At 41.8% G+C, this 24,955-nt stretch overlaps 1 long non-coding RNA gene across 1 annotated transcript in view; it reads right to left on the reverse strand.

The window, feature by feature from the left end:
• Positions 1-1,664: 1,664 nt before the first annotated feature.
• The window catches only part of LOC147828601 (uncharacterized), a 128,257-nt gene continuing 104,966 nt past the window's right edge, over positions 1,665-24,955 (reverse strand). The window contains exon 4 of the long non-coding RNA XR_015450420.1: positions 1,665-2,483. This is a non-coding gene — a long non-coding RNA (uncharacterized LOC147828601). The remainder of the gene's footprint in view (positions 2,484-24,955) is intronic.

A 24,955-nucleotide genomic window follows, 5' to 3' on the forward strand; every position in this document is an offset into this window, starting at 1 on the left:
ATTAAAGACATGTGCTCCATGCTTCCAGCTAGAACGCCTTGTATGAATGGAGAAGATACAATGCTTTCTCCTTAAGGTGGGGAACAAGGGCAGATACGCTTACTTTTTATCTGTTCATTAAACTTTGAAACCTGGTCCCCACCAAAATAGTCTGGCAATAAAATGACATAACTAGGATAGGATTGGCATGGCAGAAGCACAATATATGTAGATGAAATGATCATCTACAGAGAAAATACTGAGAAATCTCTAGGAGCCCCTAGAACTTGTACTTGAATTTAGCAGGATTAGAAAACAAAAAGTATATATAAAACTTCAGGTCTATGTATACTTGCTATAAATGAAGAATTGGATATTGAAATTTAAAAGTTATGTAGGAGTACAAAGGACCCAGAAAAGCCAAAAACAAAAACAGTGTTGGAAGATGTTTAGCACCCAATTGTAAGACTTCTTGTAAAGCTACAGTAATCAAGGCAGTGTTGGTGTAAGGAAAGACATATAGATCATTTGAATCAAACAGAGAATCTAGAAATAGAACCACACATATATGGTCCACTGAGTTTTGAAAGATTATTTAACAGCATTTTATAGAATATAAACTCAATTCAAGAGCTGAGGAAGAGATAGTGTCTAGAACACTTGGTATCCATATATAAAAAATTAACCTCAACCCTTTTTTTCCATACATGAAAATAACTTGAAGGGATCCACGAACCCAAATAAGAAAGCCTAAAAGTATAAAACTTTAAGAAGAAATTATAAGGGAAAATATTTATGGATTCAGGGTAGGCAAGAACTACCTAGGATACAAAAACCATGATGTATAAAAGAAAAAAAATGATAAATGAGATTCCATCAAAATTTAGAACTTTAAATGACATCATTAAAATGGAAGGTAGTCCTTAAGCAGACCATATTTACAATGCATATAACCTATGAGCAGAATATATAAAGAATTCTTAGAGCTTAATAGACAACCCAATTAAAATGTAGACATAAGAAGATGATAAATAGCCAGTATAGCAAAAGGAATGGTGTGCAATTCTAGAATCAGAAAAATACTAATCAGTACAATAAGATTGAATTATACACTCATTAGAGAGATGAAGTCAAAAGTTTTAAAAGCCTTGTCATGACTTTTTCTTTTTGTTGGATTCTCCCCCTTTGCGTTTAATTTGTCATGCCCAATGGATTCATTCTGCTGGGTTTCCTGGGGTTGTGATCCACATTGTCTTTTCCTAGGGTATTGTCTAAAATTTTTTTGAGTGCTGGTTTTGTATTCATGAAGTTCCTGAGGTGCTCTTTATCATGAAAGTATGTTATTTCTCCATCAATTTTGAAAGATAGTCTTGCAGGGTACATCAATCTGGGTTGGAGGCTGTTTTCCTTTAGGGCTTGAAATACATCACTCCAAGCTCTTCTTGCCTTGAGGGTTTGCATTGAGAAGTCTGCTGTGATTCTGATGGGCTTTCCTTTGTATGTGATTTGTTTCCTTTCTCTCACTGCTTGTAGAATTTTTTTCTTCTGTTGGATTTCTGGAATCCTATTATATGCCTTTGTGTAGATTTTTTGATTAAGGCTAGCTGGAGTCCTATATACCCCACTTATCTTTATGTCAAGTTCTTTTCTCCTCCTTGGGAAGTTTTCTGCCATCACTTCTGTGAACAGTTTTTTATGTCATCTGCACTCTCTCCTCTTTCTTCATTGACTCCAATCAGTCTTATGTTATTCTTCTTTGCATCATTCAGCAGCTGCTGGATTGATTTCTCTTGTTCCCTTCCAATTTTGAAGCAATTTTTCTTTTCCTCCTCACTGATTGCAATCTTATCATCTATATGTGAAATTGTATCCTCACATTGGTTTATTCTGCTGCACAGATTTTCGATGGAATTTTTAATCTCTTGGAAATCTGTTTGTATCTGTTTTATGGATTCCATTTGTTTCCTATGTTGGGATTCCATCATACTCCTCAGAGCCTCAATTTGTTTAATCTGTGTCCTCTCTAGATTTATTAATCATGTCTTGCACCATGAGCAAAATCTTTGCTGTTATCTGAGAAATTATTTCTGATTTCATTTTTCCCAGATCCTCTTTTGTTGCCAGTTCAGAGAGTCCAGGTGGTAGTGTATCAGAGAGTATTCCATCTCGTTTCCCTTTGGGGTTGCTGTAGGTGATCCAGAGGTCTGTTTTTGAGGCTTCTGTGTCTTCTCATTTTCACCCGGGGGGGGTGCTTCTGGGGCCCACTCGGCTCACCTTCTCTGCCCTAGGAGCTTGGAATGGCAGCAGGGGAGCTTCAGTCTGTGTACTGGGACAGGCTCAGCTTCTCTGGCCTGGGAGGCTGGAATGGAGGCAGGGAGCTTTCTTCAGGTGGGACTTGTCTTTCAGCAGAACCTCAATGCACTTTTGAGGCCAAAGTACTATTCACGGTACAGGTGTCGCAGAGATGTGCTGCAGGAATCAGCAATGCAGACAGCCCGATTGTGCTGTGAATGGAAATGGAAGTAAGGTAAAGAATGGAGTGCACTGCCAAAGTGAGAGCTCTAGCTGCTTTCTCTGAGAAGGAACTGCACTGTATATCCTCACCTTCTATTGTCTTGCATGAGAGAGGTGCTGGTAGACGAATGCTTGAATGAAAACAAATGCAAACTACCAGAATATTATGAAGAGTGTGTTTGGCTTTTAACATCAAGTTCTGCTAAGGAAAATGTTGAGGACGTTCCAGGTCCTGTCTTTCAGCACAACCTCAATGCACTTTCTAGGCCAAAGTAGGTTTCACATTATAGGCATCAGAGAGAAGTGCTATGGAAATCAGCAATCCAGAGAGCCAGATTGTGATGTGAATGCTATTGGATGTAAGCCAAGAGTGGAGTGCATGGCCAAACTGACAGAGCTCTAGCTGCTTTCCCTGAGAAGGAACTGCACTTTATATCCTCACCTTCTATTGACATGCATGGGAGAGCTGGTAATAGAAGTATGCTTGAAAGAAAACTGAAGTGCTAGCTGCCAGACCATTCTGAAGAGTGTGTTTCACTTCTAAAAACAAGTTTTGCTTAGGAAAAAGGTGAGGACATTTCAGGACTCATCTTTCAGCATAACGTCAATGCACTTTCTTGGCCAAAGTGCTGTTCATGGTACAGGCCTTATAGAGATATACTGCAGTAATCAGGAATGCAGAGAGACAGATTGTGATGTGAATGGTATGTGATGTAAGAACAGGAGTGGAGTGCACTGGCAAAGAGTCAGAACTCTAGCTTCTTTCACTGAGAAGGAACTGCACTTATATCTGCTCATTCCATTGACCTGCAAGGGAGAGCTGGTTCTAGAAGTATGCTTGAATGAAAACTGAAGTGCAAAGGGTAGGACAATTCTGAAGAGTGTGTTTGGCTTCTAACATCGAGTTCTGCTTAGGACAAAGTTGAGGACTTTCCAGGACTTGTCTTTCAGCAGAACCTCAATGCAATTTCTAGGTCACAGTGCTTTTAACATTACAGGCTTCATACTTATGTGCTACAGAAATCAGCAATGCAGAGAGCCAGATTGTGATGTGAATGGTATTGGATGTAAATCAAAGAGTGGAGTGCACTGCTCTAGCTGCTCTCTCTGATAAGGAATTGCACTTTATATCCTCACCTTCCATTGAGTTGCATGGGAGGGGTGCTGCTAGAAGAATGGTTGAATAAAAACTGAAGTGCAAACTGCCCAACCATTCTGAAAATTGTATTTCGCTTCTAACTTCAAGTTCGGCTTAGGACAAAGTTGAAGATTTTCCAGGACCTGTCTTTCAGCAGAACCTGAGTGCACTTTCTATGCCAAAGTGCTCTTCACAGTCCAGTCCTCATAGAGAGGTGCCACAGAAACCAGCAATACAGAGAGCCATGTTGGGATGTGAATGGCAGTACATGTAAGTCCAAGAGTGTAGTGCACTGGTAAACTCACAGTACTGTAGGTGCTTTCTCAGAGAAGGAACAGCACTTCATATCTTAAGCTTTCTTTGTCTTGCATGGGAGTCCTGGTGCTAAAAGAATGCTTCAATTAAAACTGAAGTGCAAAGTGCCGGATCATATTGAAGAGTGTATTTGGCGTCTAAAATCAAGACCTTCTTGGGGCAAAATTGAGGACTATCCAGGCCCCGTCTTTCAGCAGATCCACAATACAATTTTTGGCCAAAGTGCTATTCACAGTACATGCCTCCTATATATGTGCTATAGAGTTTAGCAACGCAGACATTTGGAATGTGTTGTGAATCGTGTTAGATGTAAGTCCAAGAGTGGAGAGCACTGGTAATTCACAGCGCTCCAGCTGCTTTCTCTGAGAAGGAGCTGCACTTTATATTATAAACTTCCATTGACTGACACGGGACAGCTGGGGCTAGAAGAATGTTTCAATGAAAGCTGAAGTATAAACTGAAGGATCATACTGAAGAGTGTTTTTGATTTAAACATCAAGTTCATCTTAGGGCAAAGTTGAGGACTGTCAAGCACCTGTCTTTCAGCAGAACCTCAATGCAATTTTTGGGCCAAAGTGCTATTTGAGGTACATTCCACATAACGTTATGCTACAGAATTCAGGAATACAGACAGCTAGAATGTGTTTTGAATGGTGTTGGATGGAAGTCCTAGAGTGGAGTGCACTGGTAAACCCTCCGTGCTCAGGCTGCTTTCTCTGAAGAGGAAATACACTTTATGTCATGACCTTCCATGGACTTGCATGGGACAGCAGTTGCTAGAAAAATGCTTCAATGAAAACTGAAGTACAAACTGTGGGATCATTCTGAAGAGTGATTTTGGCTTACAATAAGTTCTTAGGGCAAAGTGGAGGAATTTCCAGCACCTCACTTTCAGCAGAACCTCAATGCAATTTCTAAACCAAAGTTCTAGTCACTGTACTGGCCTCATAGAGATGTGCTACAGAAACCAGCAATGCAGAGAGACAGATTGGGATGTGAATGGTATTGGATATAAGTCCCACAGTGGAGTGCACAGCCAAACGGACAGAGATGTAGCTGCTTTGTCTGAGAATGTACTGCACTTTATATAAGCTTCCTTTGAGTTGATGGGAGAGCTGGCACTAGAAGAATGCTTGAATGAAAACTGATGTGCAAACTGCAGGACCACTCTGAAGAGTGTGTTTTTGGATTCTAACACCAAGTTTTTAGTAGGACAAAGTTGAGGATATTCCAGAACCTGTCTTTCAGCAGAACCTCATTGCACTTTCTAGGCCATAGTGCTATTCACCTTATAGGCCTCATGTAGATAGGCTACAGAAATCAGAATTGCAGAGAGCCTGATTGTGATTTGAATTGTATAGGTTGTAAGTCCAAGCATGGCGTCCACTGTCAAAATGACAGAGCTCTAGCTGCTTTCTCGAGAAGGAACTGCAGAGTGTATCCTTACCTTCCATTGATGTGCATGGGCTAGCTGGCACTAGAAGAAGGTTCGAATGAAAAGTGAAGTGCAGCATGCTGAACAATTCTGAAGAGTTTGGCTTCTAACAACACGTTCTTAGGACAAAGTTGAGGGCTTTCCGGGACCTGTCTTTCAGCAGAATCTTAGGGCAATTTTCAGGCCAAAGAGCCTTTCATTGTACAGGCCCCAAAGAGTTCTGCTACAGAATTCAGCAATGCTGAGAGCCAGATTGGGATGTTAACGGTATTTGATACAAGTCCAAGATTGGAGTGCACTTGCAAACTGACAAAGCTCTAGCTCCTTTCTTGGAGAAGGAACGGACCTTTATATCCTAACTTTCCTTGGACTTGCATGGCAAAGCTGGGGCTAGAATTGTTCTTGAAGGAACACTAACGTGCACACGGCCGGACCATAGTGAAGACTGTGCGTGGTTTCTCACATGAAGTCCTTCTTCAGACAAAGTAGAGGACTTTCCAGGACCTGTGTTTCAGCAGGATCTCAATGCATTTTCTAGGCCAAGGTGCTACTCAGCATATACGCCTCATAGACTCGTGCTGCAGAAATCAGCAATACAGGCGGCCAGGTTGTGATGTGAATGATCCTGCATGGACAGCAAAGAATGGTGTACTCTAGAAAACTGACAGAGCTCTAGCTGCTTTTTCTAAGAAGGAACTGCACTTTATATCCTAACCTTCCATTGACTTGCACGGGAGAGCTGGCGATAGAACTGTGCCTGAAAGAAAACTGAAGTGCAAACTGCCAGGCCGATCTGAAGAGTGTGTTTGGCTTCTAACAAAACGGTCTTCTTTGGACGGTACTGGACATCCAAGTGTGGAGCGCAATTGCAAACTGACAAATGTCTATCTGCTTTCTCTGAGAAAGAACTGCACTTTACATTCTAACCTTCCTTTGACTTGCTTGGGAAAGCTAGCATTCGAAGTGTGCTTGAAGGAACACGGAAATGCAAACTGCAGGACCATTCTGAAGAGTGTTTCAATTCTAACATCAAGCTCAGCTTAAAAAAATAGGTGAGAACTTTGCAGGACCTGTCTTTCGGTAGAACCTCAAGGCATGTTCTATGCCAAAGTGATAGTCATGGAACAAGCCTAATAATGATGTGCAGCAGATATCAGCAATGCAGAGTACCAGATTGTGATGTAAATGGTATTGGATATAAGTCCTAGGGTGTAGTGTACTGCCACACTCACAGAACTCTAGCTGCTTTCCCTAAGAAACTGAACTTTAATTCCTCACCTTCCTTTGACATGCAAGGGAGAGCTAGAGCAGGAATTATGCTTGAATGAAAACTGAAGTGCAAACTGCCGGAATATTCTGAATAGTGTGTTTGGCTTCTACATCACTTTCTGCTTAGGATAAAGCTGAGGACTTTCCAGGACCTTTCAGGAGAACCTCAAAGCGTTTTCTAGGCCAAACTGCTTTTCATGGTACAGGCCTCATAGCTGTGTGCTACAGAAATCAGCAATGCAGAGAGACAGATTGTGATGTGAATTGTATTGGAAGTAAGTCAAAGAGTGTAGTGCACTGCCCAAATAGCAGACGTTTAGCTGCTTTCTCTGAGAAGGAACTGCACTTTACATCCTCACCTTCCATTGACTTTCGTGGGAGAGTTGATGCTAGAAGAATGCTTGCATGAAAACTAGAGTGCAAATTGTTGGACCATTCTGAAGAGTGTGTTTGGCTTCTAACATCAAGTTCTGCTTAGGAAAACGATGAAGACTTTCCAGGATCTCTCAGCAGAACTTCAATGCATTTTTTAGAGCAAAGTTCTATTTACGGTACAGGCCTCATAGAGATGTGCTACAAAAGTCACCAATGCAGAGAGCTACGTTGTGATGTGAATGGTGTTGGATGTAAGTCCAAGAGTGGTGTGCACTGCAAACTGGCAGAGCTCTGGCTGTTTACCCTGGTAAGGAACTGCACTTTTTATCCTCACCTTCCATTCACTTGCATGAGAGAGCTGGTGATAGAAGTACGCTTGAAAGAAAATGGAAGTGCAGGGGGCCAGACCATTCTGAAGAGTGTGTTTGGCTTCTAAAAGCAAGTTGTGCTTAGGAGAAAGATTAGACTTTTCAGGACTTGTCTATTTTTTCCCCCATTAAATTTATTGGTACATTTTAGGTATACAATACAGTTCCATTCATCATTGGGATCTTGTACCATTACATGTGTCTCTTGGTTCTTATTTTTATTCTCCTTCCCTTGCCCTCCATTCACCCTCTCCATCATTACCTATTTGCAAAGACCTTGTTTCCATTTTTTTCCTCATATTTTTCCCTTTCCCTTTTTTTCCTTCCCCTACCCCTCCCAATTAACCGGTTCTTTTAGACCTTTTCTTCCTGTTATACAATATCAGTGATACATTTTTGAAATTACAATATTAAGAGACATTACCACAGATTTTACAGAATTTAAAAGAATACAGAAAGCATATTACAAAAATCTTTTCTGAAATAAATTTGACAACATCTAAGAAGAAGAAAATTAATGAAATTAACTATGGAGGAAATATAAAATTTGAATAGCACCTATTAAAGAAAGTATATTCCTAGGTTGAAAACCTACCTATATGACAACAGCAGGCTCATAAACATTTTAACTGATAAATTATATCAAACAAAGCACAAAAAAGAAGAAACACTTCTCCCCTCATTTTAGGAAATCAACATTGTGCTAATCCTAAAACTGGATAAAGATAATAGAAGAAAAAAGTATGAACATAGAAATTTGTTTACCAAAACAAACTATTGGAAGTCAGATCTGGTAGGATGTAGAAAGTGGTTTTGTTATAGGGATGGCAGTGTTTTTTCAGCATTGAAAGATCCACCCCCAAAAGTCATCATTTAAACAGAGGAAAGGAAAAAGCCATATGATCCTGTCACTAGTTGGAGAAAAAGTATGCAACTAAATTCGACAGCTGTTCATAATAAAAGTTATCAGGAGACTAGAAGGAGAACAGAACTTTCTCAACAAATTAAAGACATGTGCTCCATGCTTCCAGCTAGAACGCCTTGTATGAATGGAGAAGATACAATGCTTTCTCCTTAAGGTGGGGAACAAGGGCAGATACGCTTACTTTTTATCTGTTCATTAAACTTTGAAACCTGGTCCCCACCAAAATAGTCTGGCAATAAAATGACATAACTAGGATAGGATTGGCATGGCAGAAGCACAATATATGTAGATGAAATGATCATCTACAGAGAAAATACTGAGAAATCTCTAGGAGCCCCTAGAACTTGTACTTGAATTTAGCAGGATTAGAAAACAAAAAGTATATATAAAACTTCAGGTCTATGTATACTTGCTATAAATGAAGAATTGGATATTGAAATTTAAAAGTTATGTAGGAGTACAAAGGACCCAGAAAAGCCAAAAACAAAAACAGTGTTGGAAGATGTTTAGCACCCAATTGTAAGACTTCTTGTAAAGCTACAGTAATCAAGGCAGTGTTGGTGTAAGGAAAGACATATAGATCATTTGAATCAAACAGAGAATCTAGAAATAGAACCACACATATATGGTCCACTGAGTTTTGAAAGATTATTTAACAGCATTTTATAGAATATAAACTCAATTCAAGAGCTGAGGAAGAGATAGTGTCTAGAACACTTGGTATCCATATATAAAAAATTAACCTCAACCCTTTTTTTCCATACATGAAAATAACTTGAAGGGATCCACGAACCCAAATAAGAAAGCCTAAAAGTATAAAACTTTAAGAAGAAATTATAAGGGAAAATATTTATGGATTCAGGGTAGGCAAGAACTACCTAGGATACAAAAACCATGATGTATAAAAGAAAAAAAATGATAAATGAGATTCCATCAAAATTTAGAACTTTAAATGACATCATTAAAATGGAAGGTAGTCCTTAAGCAGACCATATTTACAATGCATATAACCTATGAGCAGAATATATAAAGAATTCTTAGAGCTTAATAGACAACCCAATTAAAATGTAGACATAAGAAGATGATAAATAGCCAGTATAGCACAAGGAATGGTGTGCAATTCTAGAATCAGAAAAATACTAATCAGTACAATAAGATTGAATTATACACTCATTAGAGAGATGAAGTCAAAAGTTTTAAAAGCCTTGTCATGACTTTTTCTTTTTGTTGGATTCTCCCCCTTTGCGTTTAATTTGTCATGCCCAATGGATTCATTCTGCTGGGTTTCCTGGGGTTGTGATCCACATTGTCTTTTCCTAGGGTATTGTCTAAAATTTTTTTGAGTGCTGGTTTGGTATTCATGAAGTTCCTGAGGTGCTCTTTATCATGAAAGTATGTTATTTCTCCATCCATTTTGAAAGATAGTTTTGCAGGGTACATCAATCTGGGTTGGAGGCTGTTTTCTTTTAGGGCTTGGAATATGTCACTCCAAGCTCTTCTTGCCTTGATGGTTTGTGTTGAGAAGTCTGCTGTGATTCTGATGGGCTTTCCTTTGTATGTGATTTGTTTCTTTTCTCTGACTGTTTGGAGAACTTTGTTCTTCTGTTGTGTTTCTGAAATCTTAACAATTATATGCCTATGTGTGGATTGTTTTTGATCAAGGCTATTTGGAGTCCTATATGCCTCACTTATCTGTATGTCAAGCTCTTTTCCCCTGCTTGGGAAGTTTTCTGCCATTATTTCTGTGAAAAGATTTTTTATGTCATCTCCACTTTCTCCTGTTTCTTCATTGAGCCCAATCAGTCTTATGTTATTCTTTTTTGCAACATCTAGCAGCTGCTGGATTGATTTCTCTTGTTCCCTTATAATTTTGAAGCAATTTTTCTTTTCCTGGTCACTAATTGCAATCTTATCTTCTGTATCTGAAATTCTGTCCTCACACTGGCTCATTCTGCTATGTAGACTTTCAATGGAGTTTTTCATGTCCTGGAAATCTATTTGCATCTGTTTTATGGATTCCATTTGTTTCTTCTGTTGTGATTCCATCATGTTCCTCAGCTCCTCTCTAGATTTATTAATCATGTCTTGCACTAGGGGCATAATTTCTCCTGTTACCTGAGAAATTATTTCTGATTTCATTTTTTCCAGATCCCCTTTTGTTGCCAGTTCAGTGGGTCCAGGTGGTTGAGTATCAGAAGGTTCCATTTCATTTCCCTTTGGGGTTGCTGTAGGTGATCTGGAAGTCTGATTTTGAGACTTATTTATGTGTTTTCTCATTTCGACTGGGGTGGGGGGCTGTTAGCGCCTGCACGGATTACCTCCTCTGAGCTGGGTGAGGTGGGACAGGGACCGGGAGCAGTGGTAGAGATGGTGACCCAAAAGCCCTTTCCTGTGGGCTGGGAGCAGCCAGAGGGATGGTGGCCAGGAAACCTCTTCCTCTGGGCCAGGAGCAGTGGGATGATGGCTCAGAAGCCCCTACCTCTGGGCCGGGAACAGTGGGACTCAGTACCTTGGTCTGGTGGTCTGGTGTCCTCTGCGCCTTGATAATGTAGAATCAGGTGGCTGCCTGTCTGCAGCGGGCTGATTCGGCATCTTCCGTGTGACTCAGGACCTCGGTAGGGCGTGCACAGGCCTGCCTGTCTGCAGCGGGCTGATTCGGCGTGTTTTCCCACTGTATGCCTATTTCTATGCATCTTCTAATCCATGCTGTGGTGTCCTACTGGCCAATTTGCCTATTTCTATGCATCTTCTATTCCATGCTATTGGGTTCTCCTAGTCAGTATGCCTTTTTGTATTCATCTTCTAATCCACGCTGTGGTGTTCTACTGGACAATGCGATTGTTTCCATGAATCTTCTCTTCCATGATATCGTATTTTATTGGCCCATGCGTCTATTTCTATGTATCTTCTATTCCATGCTATGGTGTTGTTTTGGCCAAAGTGCTCATTTCTCTTCATCTTCTCTTCCATGCTATGGTGTTCTCTTGCCAATGTGCCTGTTTCTATGCATACACTTTGCATGCTAAGGTTTTCTATTGGCCAATGTGCCTGTTTCTTCACATCTTCTATTCCATGCTACTGTTTTCTGCTTGGCAATGTGCCTGTTCCTATGCATCTTCCATTTCATGCCATGATGTTCTATTTTCCCAGGTGCCTAATTCTATCCATCTTCTATTCTGGTCATGGAATTATGTTGGCCAATGTACCTGTTTCTATGCATCTCCTATTCTCTGCCATGGTGTTCTATTGGCCAATGTGCCTGTTTCTATGCATCTTCTAGTCCATGCTATAGTGTTCTATTGGCAAATGTGCCTGAGTCTAAACCTATTCTATTACACGCTAAGTTGTTATACTGGCCAATGTGTCTGTTTCTATGCATGTTCTATTCCATGCTATGATGTTCTACTGGACAACGTGTCTGTTTCTATGCATCTTTTATCCCGTGATATTGTGTTGTATTGACTGATGAACGTTGTTCTATGGATCTTCTATTCCATCCTATGTTGCTCTATTGGTCAATGTGCCTGTTTCTATGATTCTTCTATTCCAAGCTATGGTGTTCTATTGGCCAATATATGTTTCTATGCATCTTCTATTCCATGCTATGGAGTTCTCTTTGCCAATGTGTGTTTCTATGCATCTTCTCTTCCATGATATTGTATTCTACTGGCCAATGAGCTTTGTTCTATGGATCTTCTATTCCATTCTATGTTGTTGTATTGTCTTATGTGCCTGTTTCTATGCATCTTCTCTTCCATGCCATTGTGTTCTATTGGCCAATATGTTTGTATCTATGTAACATCTATTCCATGCCATTGTGTTCTACTGCCCAAAGTGTCTCTTTCTATGCATCTTGTAATCCATGCCATGATGTTCTATTGGGCAATGTGCCTGTTTCTATGCATCTCCTTTTCTGTGCCACGGTGTTCTGTTGTCCAATGTGCCAGTTTCTATGCCTCTTCTATTATCTGTCATGTTGTTGTACTAGCCAATGTTCGTGTTTTTATGCATCTTCTATTCCATGACATGGTGTTCTACTGGACAATGTGCCTGTCTCTATGCATCTTCAATTCCATACCATTGTGTTCTACTGACCAAAGTGTCTGTTTCTTTGCATCTTCTAATCCATGCCATGGTGTTCTCTTGGGCAATTTGCCTGTTTCTGTACATATACTATTCCATGCTAGGGTGTTATATTGGCCAATGTGCTTGTCCCTTTGAATCTTCTAGTCCATGCCATGTCGTTCTGTTGGCCAATGTGTCTGTTTCTATGCATCTTCTATTCCATGCTATGTTGTTCTATTGACCAATGTGTGTTTCTATGCATCTTCTATTCCCTGCTATAGTGTTCTTTTGGCCAACGTGCCTGTTTCTATGCATATCCTATTCCATGCAAGGGTGTTATATTGACCAATGTACCTATTCCCTTGCATCTTCTATTCCATGCTCTGGTGTTCTGTTTACCAATGTGCCTGTTTCTATGCATCTTGTATTCCATGCTATGATCTTCTATTGGCCTAGGTGCCTGTTTCTGTGCATATTGTGTTGTATGCTAAGATGCTCTTTTGGACAATGTACCTGTTTCTATCCATCTTTTATTCAGTGCCCTTTTGTTCTGTTGGCCAACATGCTTGTTTCTATGCATCTTCTGTTTCATGCTATGGTGTTCTATTGGCCAATGTGCCTGTTTGTGTGCATCTTTTATTCCATGCTCTGGTGTTCTATTGACCAATGTTTCTGTTACTATGCATCTTTTATTCCATGCCACGTTTTGCTATTGGTCAATGTGCCTGTTTCTATGCATCTTTTAATCCATGCTCTGGTGTTCTTTTGGCTTATATGCCTTTTTCTATCCATCTTCTAATCCATGCTATTGTGTTCTATTAGGAAATGTGCCTGTTTCTATGCATATTTCATTACACGCTATTGTGTTTTATTGGCCAATGTGTTTGTTTCTACACATCTTCTATTCAAAGGTGTGACGGTCTATTGGAAATTGTGTCTGTTTTTGTTCATCTTTTATTCCATGCTATGATGTTCTCTTGGCCAATGTGCTTTGCTCTATTGATCTTCTATTCCATGCTTTGGTGATATACTGTCCAATGTGCCTGTTTCTATGCATCTTCTATTGCAAGCTATGGTGTTCTATTGGCCAATGTATCTGTTTCTATGTATCATATATTCCCTGCCATTGAGTTCTTTTGGCAAATATGCCTGTTTCTCTGCATCTTCTATTCCATACTCTGGGGTTCTGTTGGCCAATGTGACTATTTCCATGCACCTTCCTTTCATTGTTATGCTCTTCTATTGGCCTATGTGCTTGTTTCTATGCATCTTCTAATCAATGCCATGGTGTTCTATTGAGCAATGTGCCTGTTTGTATGCATCTTCTACACCATGCTCTGTTGTTCTCTTGGCCAATGTGTCTGTTTCTTTGCATATTCTATTCTATGCTCTGGTGCTCTATTGGTCAATGTGCCTGTTTCTATGCATGTTCCATTCCATGCTCTGGTGTTCTATTGGCCAATGTGCCTGTTTCTATGCATCTTCTATTACATGCTATTGTGTTTTACTGGAAAATGTGCCTGTTTCTATGCATCATCTATATCATGCTGTGGTACTCTATAGGCCAAAGTGTCTGTTACTATGCATCTTCTAATCCATGCCATGGTGTTCTACTGGGCCAAGTGCCTGTTTGTATGCATCATCTATTCCATGCTAGGGTGTTTGACTGGCCAATGTACCTGTTCCTTTGCATCTTCTAGTCCATGAAATGGTGTATTATTGGCCAATGTGTCTGTTTCTAAGCATCTTCTATTCCATACTCTGGTGTTCCCTTGGCCAATGTGTCTGTTTCTATGCTTCTAGTATTAGATGCTCTGGTGTTTTACTGGTGAATGTGCCTGTTTCTATGCATCTTCTATTATGTGCCATTGTGTTCTGTTGGCCAATGGTGCCTGTTCCTATGCATCTTCTATTGCATGCCTTGGTGTTCTATTGGCCAATGTGCCTGTTTCCATGCATGTTCTATTCTCTGCCATGGTGTTCTGTTGGCCAATGTGCCTTTTTCTATGCATCTTCTATTCCTTGCCATGGTGTTCTGTTAGCCAATGTGCCTGTTTTTATGCATCCTCTATTCTCTGCTATGGTGTTCTATTAGCCAAAGTGTCTCTTTCTATGCATCTTCAATTCCATGCTCTGGTATTCTATCAGCCAACGTGCCTTTTTCTATGCATCTTCTTTTCCATGCTGTGGTGTTTTACTGGAAAATGTGCCTGTTTCTATGCATCATATATTCCATGCTGTGGTGCTCTTTTGGCCAACGTGCCTGTTCCTATGGATCTTCTATTCCATGCTATGGTGTTCCATGGGCCAATGTGTCTGTTTCTATATATCTCCTCTTCCATGCTCTGGTGTTCTATTTTCCAATGCACCTGTTTCTATGCCCCTTGTAATCGATGCTATGGTGTTCCTTTGGCAAAAGTGCCTGTTTCTATGCATATTCTATTAATGCTATGGTGTTATATTGGCCAATGCGTCTGTTTCTGTGAATCATGTATTCCATGTTATGGTGTTCTATTGGCCAATGTGTGTTTCTATGCATCTTCTTTCCATGCTGTGGTGTTGTACTTTCAAATGTGCCTGTTTCTAGGCATCTTCTATTTCATGCTATGATGTTCTTTTGGCCAACGTGCCTGTTTCTGTGCAAGACCTCTTCCTTGATATGGAGTTCTTTTGGCTGATGTGTATGTTTCTATCCATCATTAATACCATGCTATCATGTTCTATTTTCCTATGTCCTTTGTTCTATGTAACTTCTATTACTTGCTACAGTGTCCTATTGTCCAATATGCCTGTTTTTATGCATGTTCTATGCCGTGCTATGGAGATTAATTATCCGCTGTGTCTGTTTCTATACATCTCTATTCCATGTTATTGTGTTCTACTGGCCAATGTGTCTGTCTCTAGGCATCTTCTTTTCCATGCCATGGTTTTATATTGGCCAATGTACCTGTTACTATGCATCTTCTATTGCATGCCTTAGTGTTCTATAGGACAAGGTGCCACTTTCTGTGCATTTTCTATTCTGTTCCATGGAGATCTATTGGTTAAATTGCCTGTCTCTAGGCCTCTTCTATTCTCTGTCACATTGTTCTTTTAGCCAATGTGCCTGTATCAGTGCGTCTACTCTTCCATGCTATGGTGTTCTTTTGGCCAGTGTGTCTCTTTCTATGCATCATCTATTCCATGTTATGCTGTTCTACTGGCCAAAGTGCCTGTTTCTATACATCTTCTATTCCATGCTATGGTGTTCTGTTGGCCAATGTGTCTGCTTCTATGCACCTTCTATTCCATGATACGGTTTAATATTTGCCAATGTGCCTCTTCCTATGCATATTCTAATCAATGTTGTGCTGTTCTATTGGCAAATGTGAATGTTTCTATGCATATTGTATTACAAGTTACGGTGCTATATTGGCCAATGTGTTTGTTTCGACACATGTTCTATTTCATGGTGTGGTGTTCTACCGGTAATTGTGTCTGTTTCAATGCAAATTTTATTCCATGATATTTTGTTCTATTGGCCAATGAGCTTTATTCTTTGGATCTTCTATTCCATGCTGTATTGTTCTACTGGCAAAGTGCTTGTTTCATTTAATCTTCAGTTCCTTGCTATGGGAATCTATCAGCCAATGTGCCTGCATCTGAGCATCTTCTATTCCATATTTTGGTGTTCCATATCTCATCTATTGCCATGGTAGCTTATTCTGGTCTGACACCATGGGCCTGCTGTTATGGAGGAGGCGTCCAGTCAATGGTATGGCCACTCACAGCTAATGATATGCTTCCAAAATGAGTTAAAATCAATCACAGGAAAAAATAACATGCGTTCTCTCCACCATATCACATCTATCACCACGTTTGAGGATTCTGGACAAGCACCATGCTACTCCACTAATGGTGGCAGCATCCAGTCTGTTGTGCAGCGGCTCCCTGATAATTGGATGCTTCTGAAATGGCTCAAAAGCACTCACAGGAAAGAACCAGTGTGTGACATACCAGATGGCATCTATTGACACTTTGGGGATTTGGGGCTGGCAGCATGCAACTCCTGTAATGGAGACAGCATTTGGTCTGTTGTATGGCCACTCCCAGCTAATTCGATGCTTCTGAAATGGCTCAAAAACACACGAAATATAACATGAGATTGATCCAACAAATCACATCTATTGCCACAGTAGAGCATTCTGTGCTGGCACCTTGTCATTCCGGAAATGGGGGCAGCAACAGGTCTGTGGCATGTCTGTTCCCAGATGATGGAATGCTTCCGAAATGGCGTCAAAGCGCTCATGGGAAACAATTACATGTGATCTATCTACCATATCCAATCTATTGCCATGGTGGAGTATTCCAGTTTGACACCATGGGGCTCAGTTTATGGAGGTATGATCCAGTCAATGGTACGGCCACACAGAGCTAATGTTATGCTTCCAAAATGAATGAAAAGCAATCACGCAAAAAAATAACAAGTGATCAATCCACCCTATCACGTCTAAGGCCACGGGGGAGGTTTCTGGTCTAGCACCATACAGTTCCAGTAATGGATGAGGCATGCAGTCTGAGGTACGGATAGTCCCAGCTAATTGGATGCTTCCGAAATGGCTCAAAAACACAGGACAAAATGACATGCGATTGATACACCATATCACATCTATTGACACAGGGGTGTGTTCCGGGCTGGCTCCATGGCACTGTGGTAATAAAGGCGGCAACAACTCTGTCATTCGGCTGCTCCAAACTAATGGAATTCTTCCAAAACAGCTCAGAAGCACTCACAGGATAAAACAGCATGCATTAGATCCACCATATCACATCAATTGCCACGGGGGAGGATTCTGGTTAGGTACCATGTCTCTAAAGTAATGGAGGTAGCACCAAATCCAGGGTACTGCCTCTCCCAGCTATTGGGATGCTTCCAAAATGACTCAAAAACACTCACAGGTAAATATAACATGAGATTGATCCAACAAATCACATCTATTGCCACAGTGGAGAATTCTGTACTGGAATCTTGCTACTCCAGAAAAGGAGGTGGCAACCGGTCGGTAGTATGTCCATTCTCAGATGATGGAATGCTTCCGAAATGACGTAAAAGATCTCATAGGAAAAAATTACATGCAATCAGTCAACCATATCTCATCTATTGCCATGGTGGAGTATTCAGGTCTGATACCATGGGGATCCGGTTATGGAGGTGGCATCCAGTCAATGGTATGGCCACTCCCAGCTACTGTTATGTTTCCAAAATGAATGAAAAGCTATGAGAGGAAAAAATAACATGGATTCTATCCACCATATCACATCTATCACCAGGTTTGAGGATTCTGGGCTAGCACCATGCCACTCCAATAATGGTGGCAGCATCCATTCTGTTGTATGGTGGTTCCGAGATAATTGGATGCTTCTGAAATGGCTCAAAATCGCTCATAGGAAAAAAAATAACCAGCGTTTGATATTCTCGTATAACATCTATTGACACTTTGGAGGATTTAGGGCTGGCAGCATGCAACACTGGTAAAGGAGACGGCATCTGGTCCATTGTATGGCTGCTTGCAGCTAATTTGATACTACCAAAATGGCTCAAAATCTCACAACGGAATAAATAACATCTAATCCATCCACCATACCACATGTATTGCAATGGTAGAGGATTTTTGGGCTTTCATCTTGCCTCTCTGCTAATGGAGGCAGCATCTGGTCTGTGATACAGCTGCCCCCACTTAATGGGATGCTTCTGAAATGTCTCAAACGCATGTACAGGAAGAAATAACATGTGTTCGATCCACCATATCACATAGATTGCCATGGTGGAGGATTCCAGTCTGGCACAATGCCCCTCCAGTAATGGAAGAGGCAACCGGTCTATCATACGGCTGCTCTCAGCTACTGGGATGCCTCCAAAATTGCTAAAAAGCAATCACAGGAAAAATAACGAGCATTCCATCCACCTTATCACCTCGATTTCCATGGTGGAGGGTTCCAGGATTACACCATGCCACTCAGGTTAGGGAGGAGGCATCTGGTCTGTGCTACATTGACTCCCAGCTAAAGTGATGATCTGAAATAGCCAAAAGAACTCACAGAAAATAATAACATTCTTTAGATCCACCACATTTCATAAAATGCAATGAGTGATAATTTGGGGCTGGCACCGTGAAACTCACATAATGTAGTTGGCATCCGGTCTGTAGAACCACCACCAGTACCTAATGTGATGTTTCCAAAATTGTTCAAAAGCACTCACAGGAAAAATTTTATGTGATTGATACACCATATCACAACTATTGCCACCATGGATGATTCCTGGTTGGCACCATGCAGCTCCGGTAAAGGAGGATGCACCAAGTCTGTGTTAGGTCCCCACCCGCAAAATGGGATACTTCTGAAATGGCTCAAAAGCGCTAAAAGGAAAAAATAATATGTGATCAATCCACCGTATCATGTCTATGGCCACCGGGCAGGTTTCTGGGTGGGCACCATACAGCTCCAGTAATGCAGGTGGCATCCAGTCTGAGGTACGCACAGTCCCAGCTAATTGGATGCTTCTGAAATGGCACAAAAACACTCACAGAACAAAATGACATGCAATTGATACACCATATCACATCTATTGACACAGGGGAGAATTCAGGGGCTGGCTCCATGCCACTGTGGTAATATATGCGGCAACTGCTTTGTTATTCGGCTACTCCAAGCTAAGGGAATTCTTCCAAAAGAGCTCAAAAGCACACACAGTATAAAATAGAATGCAATCAATCCACCATATCACATCTATTGCCGCAGGGAGGGATTCTGGTTTTGCACCATGCTGCTCCAGTAATGGAGGTAGCACCAGGTCCGTGGTACGGCCACTCTCAGCTAATGGAAAGCTTATGAAATGGCTCACAAACACAGGTAAATATAACGTGAGATCGATCCAACAAATCACAATTATTGTAACAGTGGAGGATTCTGTGCTGGCACCTTGCCACTCCAGTAAAGGGGGTGGGAACCAGTCTGTGGCATGTCGGTTCCCAGATGATGGAATGCTACCAAAATGGCGTAAAAGAGCTTATAGGAAAAAATTACATCCGATCAATCCACCATATCTCATCTATTGCCATGCTGGAGTATTCTGGTTTGACATCATGGGGCTCCGGGTATAGAGGTGGCAACCAGTCAATGGGACGGCCACTCCCAGCTAATATTATTCCTCCAAAATGAATGAAAAGCAATCACAGGAAAAAATAACATGCGTTCTATCCACCATATCACATCTATCACCACGTTTGAGGATTCTGGGCTAGCACCATGCCACTCCAGTAAAGGTGGCAGCATCCATTCTATTGTATGGAGGGTCCCAGATAATTGGATGCTTCTGAAATGGCTCAAAAGCACTCATAGGAATAAAATAACCAGCGCTTGATATACCATATGACAGCTATTGACACGTTGGAGGATTTGGGGATGGCACCATGCCATGCAGGCAATGGAGACAGCATTTGGTCTGTTGTATGGCGGATGCCAGAAATTTTGATGCTTCCAAAATGGATTAAAATCTCTCAATGGCAAAAATAACATGAGATCAATCCATCATACCACATGTATTGCAATGGTAGAGGATTTTGGGCTCTCATATGGCCACTCTGCTAATGGAGGGGGCATCTGGTCTGTGATATACCTGCTCTCAGTTAATGGGATGCTTCTGAAATGTCTAAAACGCATGTACAGGAAAAATAACATGCATTCAATCTACCATATCACATCGATTGCCATGGTGGAGGATTCTAGTCTGGCACCACGCAGATCTGGTAATGGATGCAGCACATGTTCTGTCCTAGGGCCTCTCTCATCTACTGCGATGCTTCCAAAATTGCTCAAAATCAATCAAAGGAAAAATAAGAAGCATTCCATCCACCATATCACCTCGATCGCCATGGTGGAGGATTCCGGGCTTACACCATGCCACTCAGGTTAGGGTGGTTGCATCTGGTCTTTGCTACATCCGCTCTGAGCCAAAGTGATATGTTGGAAATAGCTGAAAAGAACTCACAGAAAAAATTGACATGCTTTCAATTAACCATAACTCATATAATGCCATGTGTGATAATTGAGGGATAGCACCGTGCCACTCAGGTAATGGAGTTGGCATCCGGTCCGTGGAACCCCCACGGGTAGCTAATGTGATGCTTCCAAAATTGTTCAAAAGCAACCACAAGAAAAAATGATATGCGATTGGCACACCATATCACACCTATTGTCACTGGGGATGATTCCAGGATGGCATCAGGCTGCTCCGCTAATGGTCATGGCATCACGTCTGAGTTACAGTAGCACCCAAGGAATGGGAAGCTTCCGAAATTCCTCATAAGCACTACAAGGAAAAAATAACACAAGATCAATCCAGCATATCACATCTATGGCCATGGGGAAGGTTTCAGGGATAGCACCATACAGCTCCAGTAATGGAATCGGCATGCAGTGTGAGGTATGGATCATCCCAGCTAATTGGATGCTTCTGAAAGGGCGCAAAAACACTCACAAGACAAAGTGACATGAGCTTGATGCACCATATCACATCTATTGACACGGGGGTGTATTCCAGGCTGGCTCCATTCCATGGCAGTACTACTGGTGGCAACCACGCTGTCATTCGGCTGCTCCAAGCTAATGGAATTCTTCCAAAACAGCTCAGAACCACTCACAGGATAAAATAGCATGCATTCGATCCACCATATCACATCAATTGACATGGGAGAGGATTCTAGTTTGGCACCATGCCTCTCCAGTAATGGAGGTAGCACCAGGTCTGTGGTACACCCACTCCCAGCTAATGAGATGCTTCCAAAATGACTCAAAAACACTCACAGGTAAATATAACATGAGATCGATCCAACAAATCACATCTATTGCCACAGTAGAGCATTCTGTGCTGGCACCTTGCCATTCCGGAAATGGGGGCGGCAACAGGTCTGTGGCATGTCTGTTCCCAGATGATGGAATGCTTCCAAAATGGCTTAAAAGCTCTCATGGGAAACAATTCCATGTGATCGATCCACCCTATCCAATCTATTGCCATGGTGGAGTATTCCGGTTTGATACCATGGGGCTCCGCTTATGGAGGAGCATTCCAGTCAATGGTAAGGCTACTCCCAGCTAGTGTTATGCTTCCAAAATGAATGAAAAGCAATCACAGGAATAAATAACATGCCTTCTATCCACCATAGCACATCTATCACCACGTTTGAGGATTCTGGGCTAGCACCATGCCACTCCAATAATGGTGGCAGCATCCAGTCTTTTCTTTGGCGGCTCCCAGATAATGGACGCTTCTGAAATGGCTCAAAAGCACTCATAGGAAAGAAATAACCAGCGTTTGTTATACCATATGTCATCTATTGACACCTTGGAGGATTTGGGCCTGGCACCAAGCCACTCCTGTAATGGAGAGGGATTCTGATCTGTTGTATGGCTGCTCCCAGCTAATTCGATGCTTCTGAAATGGCTCAAAATGTCTCAACGCAAAAAATAACATGGGATCCATCCAGCATACCACATGTCTTGCAATGCTAGAGGATTTTGGGCTCTCATCTTGCCACTCTGCTAATGGAGGCAGCATGTGGTCTGTGATACAGCTGCTCCCAGTTAATGGGATGCTTCTGAAATGTCTCAAACACATGTACAGGAAGAAATAACATGTGTTCGATCCACCATATCACATAGATTGCCATGGTGGAGGATTCCAGTCTGGCAGCTTGCTGCTCTGATAATGGAAGTGGCACCCGGTCTGTGGAAAGGCCACTCTAAGCTACTGTGATGCTTCCAAAATTGCTCAAATCAATCAGAAAAAGTAACAAGCGTTCCATCCACCATATCACCTTGATTGCCATGGTGGAGGATTCTGGGCTTACACCATGCCACTCAGGTTAGAACGGTGGCATCTGGTCTGTGCTAGGTCTGCTCTCAGCAAAATTGATGAGTCTGAAATAGCTCAAAAGAATTCACAGAAAAAAATAACATGCTTTCAATTAACCTTATCTCATATAATGCCACTTGTGATAATTCAGGGCTGGCACTGTATCACTCAGGTAATGGAGTTGGCATCCTGTCCATGGAACCCCAACCTGTAGCTAATGTGTTGCTTCCAAAATTGTTCAAAAGCAATCACAGGAAAATATGATATGCGATTGATACACAATATCACACCTTTTGCCACCGGGGATAATTCCAGGATGGCACCATAGCACTCTGCTAACAGAGGCGGTATCATGTCTGTGTTATGGCCGCACCCGACCAATGGGATGCTTCCAAAATGGCTCAAAAGCACTCAAAGGAAAAGTTAACCTGCAATCAATCCACCATATCACGTCTATGGCCACGAGGGAGGTTTCAGTGATAACACCATTCAGCTCCAGTATTGGAGGCATCATCCAGTCTGAGGTACGGACCGACCCAGCTAATTCGATGCTTCCAAAATGGCTCAAAATCTCACAATGGAATAAATAACATGCGATCCATCCACCATATCATATATATTGCAATGGTAGATGATTTGGGGCTCTCATCTTGCCACTCTGCTAATGGAGGTGGCATCTACTCTGTGATACAGCTGCTCCCAGTTAATGGAATGCTTCTGAAATTTCGCAAACACATGTACAGGAAAAGATAACATGCGTTTGATCCACCACATCACATAGATTGCCATGTTGGAGAATTCCAGTCTGGCAGCACGCCAGTCTGGTAATGGAAGCAGCACCCGGTCTGGCGTACATCCAATTTCAGCTACTGGGAGGCTTTCCAAATTGCTCAAAATCAATCAAATGAAAACTAACAAGCGTTCTATCCACCATATCACCTCAATTGGAATGCTGGAGGATTGTGGGCTTACACCATGCCACTCAGGTTTGGGCGGTGGCATCTGGTCTGTGCTACATCCGTTCCCAGGTAAAATGATGAGTCTGAAATATCTAAAATGAACTCAGAGAAAAAAATACCATGCTTTCAATTAACCTTATCTCATATAATGCCACGTGTGATAATTCAGGGCTGGCACCATGCCCCTCAGGTAATGGAGTTGGCATCCAGTCCCTGGAATCTCCAAATGTAGCTAATGTGATGCTTCAAAAATTGTTCAAAAGCAATCATAGGAAAAAATGAAATGCGATTGATACACCATATCACACCTATTGCCACCAGGGATGATTTCAAGATGGCACCATGCTGCTCCACTAAGGGAGGCAGCATCACGTGTGAGTTACAGCAGCACCCAACAGATGGGATGCTTCCGAAATGGCTCAAAAGCACTATAAGGAAAAAATAACATGTGATCAATCCACCCTATCACATCTATTGCCATGGGGGTGGTTTCAGGGAGAGCAGCATACAGCTCCAGTAATGGAGGTGGCATGCAGTGTGAGGTATGGACCGTCCCAGCTAATTGGATGCTTCCAAAATGGCACAAAAACACTCACAGGACAAAGTGACATGTGATTGATGCACCATATCACATCTATTGACACGGGGGTGTGTTTCGGGCTGGCTCCATTCCATGGCAGTAATACTGGTGGCAACCACGCTGTCATTCGGCTGCTCCAAGCTAATGGAATTCTTCCAAAACAGCTCAGAACCACTCACAGGATAAAATAGCATGCATTTGATCCACCATATCACATCAATTGACACGGAGGAGGATTCTGGTTTGGCACTATGCCTCTCCAGTAATGGAGGTAGCACCAGGTCTGTGGTACACCCACTCCCCACCAATGGGATGCTTCCAAAATGGCTCAAAAACACTCACAGGTAAATATAACATGAGATCAATCCAACAAATCACATCTATTGCCACAGTAGAGCATTCTGTGCTGGCACCTTGCCATTCCGGAAATGGGGGCGGCAACAGGTCTGTGGCATGTCTGTTCCCAGATGATAGAATGCTTCTGAAATGGCGTCAAAGTGCTCATGGGAAACAATTCCATGTGATCGATCCACCCTATCCAATCTATTGCCATGGTGGAGTATTCCGGTTTGATACCATGGGGCTCCGCTTATGGAGGAGCATTCCAGTCAATGGTAAGGCTACTCGCAACTAGTGTTATGCTTCCAAAATGAATGAAAAGCAATCACAGGAATAAATAACATGCCTTCTATCCACCATAGCACATCTATCACCACGTTTGAGGATTCTGGGCTAGCACCATGCCACTCCAATAATGGTGGCAGCATCCATTCTGTTGTATGGTGGTTCCGAGATAATTGGATGCTTCTGAAATGGCTCAAAAGCACTCATAGGAAAGAAATAACCAGCGTTTGTTATACCATATGACATCTATTGACACCTTGGAGGATTTGAGCCTGGCACCAAGCCACTCCTGTAATGGAGAGGGATTCTGATCTGTTGTATGGCCACTCCTAGCTAATTCGATGCTTCTGAAATGGCTCAAAATGTCTCAACGCAAAAAATAACATGGGATCCATCCAGCATACCACATGTCTTGCAATGCTAGAGGATTTTGGGCTCTCATCTTGCCACTCTGCTAATGGAGGCAGCATGTGGTCTGTGATACAGCTGCTCCCAGTTAATGGGATGCTTCTGAAAT

The sequence above is a fragment of the Heterocephalus glaber genome, unplaced genomic scaffold (assembly GCF_053883595.1).
Source record: "Heterocephalus glaber isolate CG9 unplaced genomic scaffold, H.glaber_assembly_v1.0 deba00000943, whole genome shotgun sequence".
Taxonomy (NCBI): Eukaryota; Metazoa; Chordata; class Mammalia; order Rodentia; family Bathyergidae; genus Heterocephalus; species Heterocephalus glaber.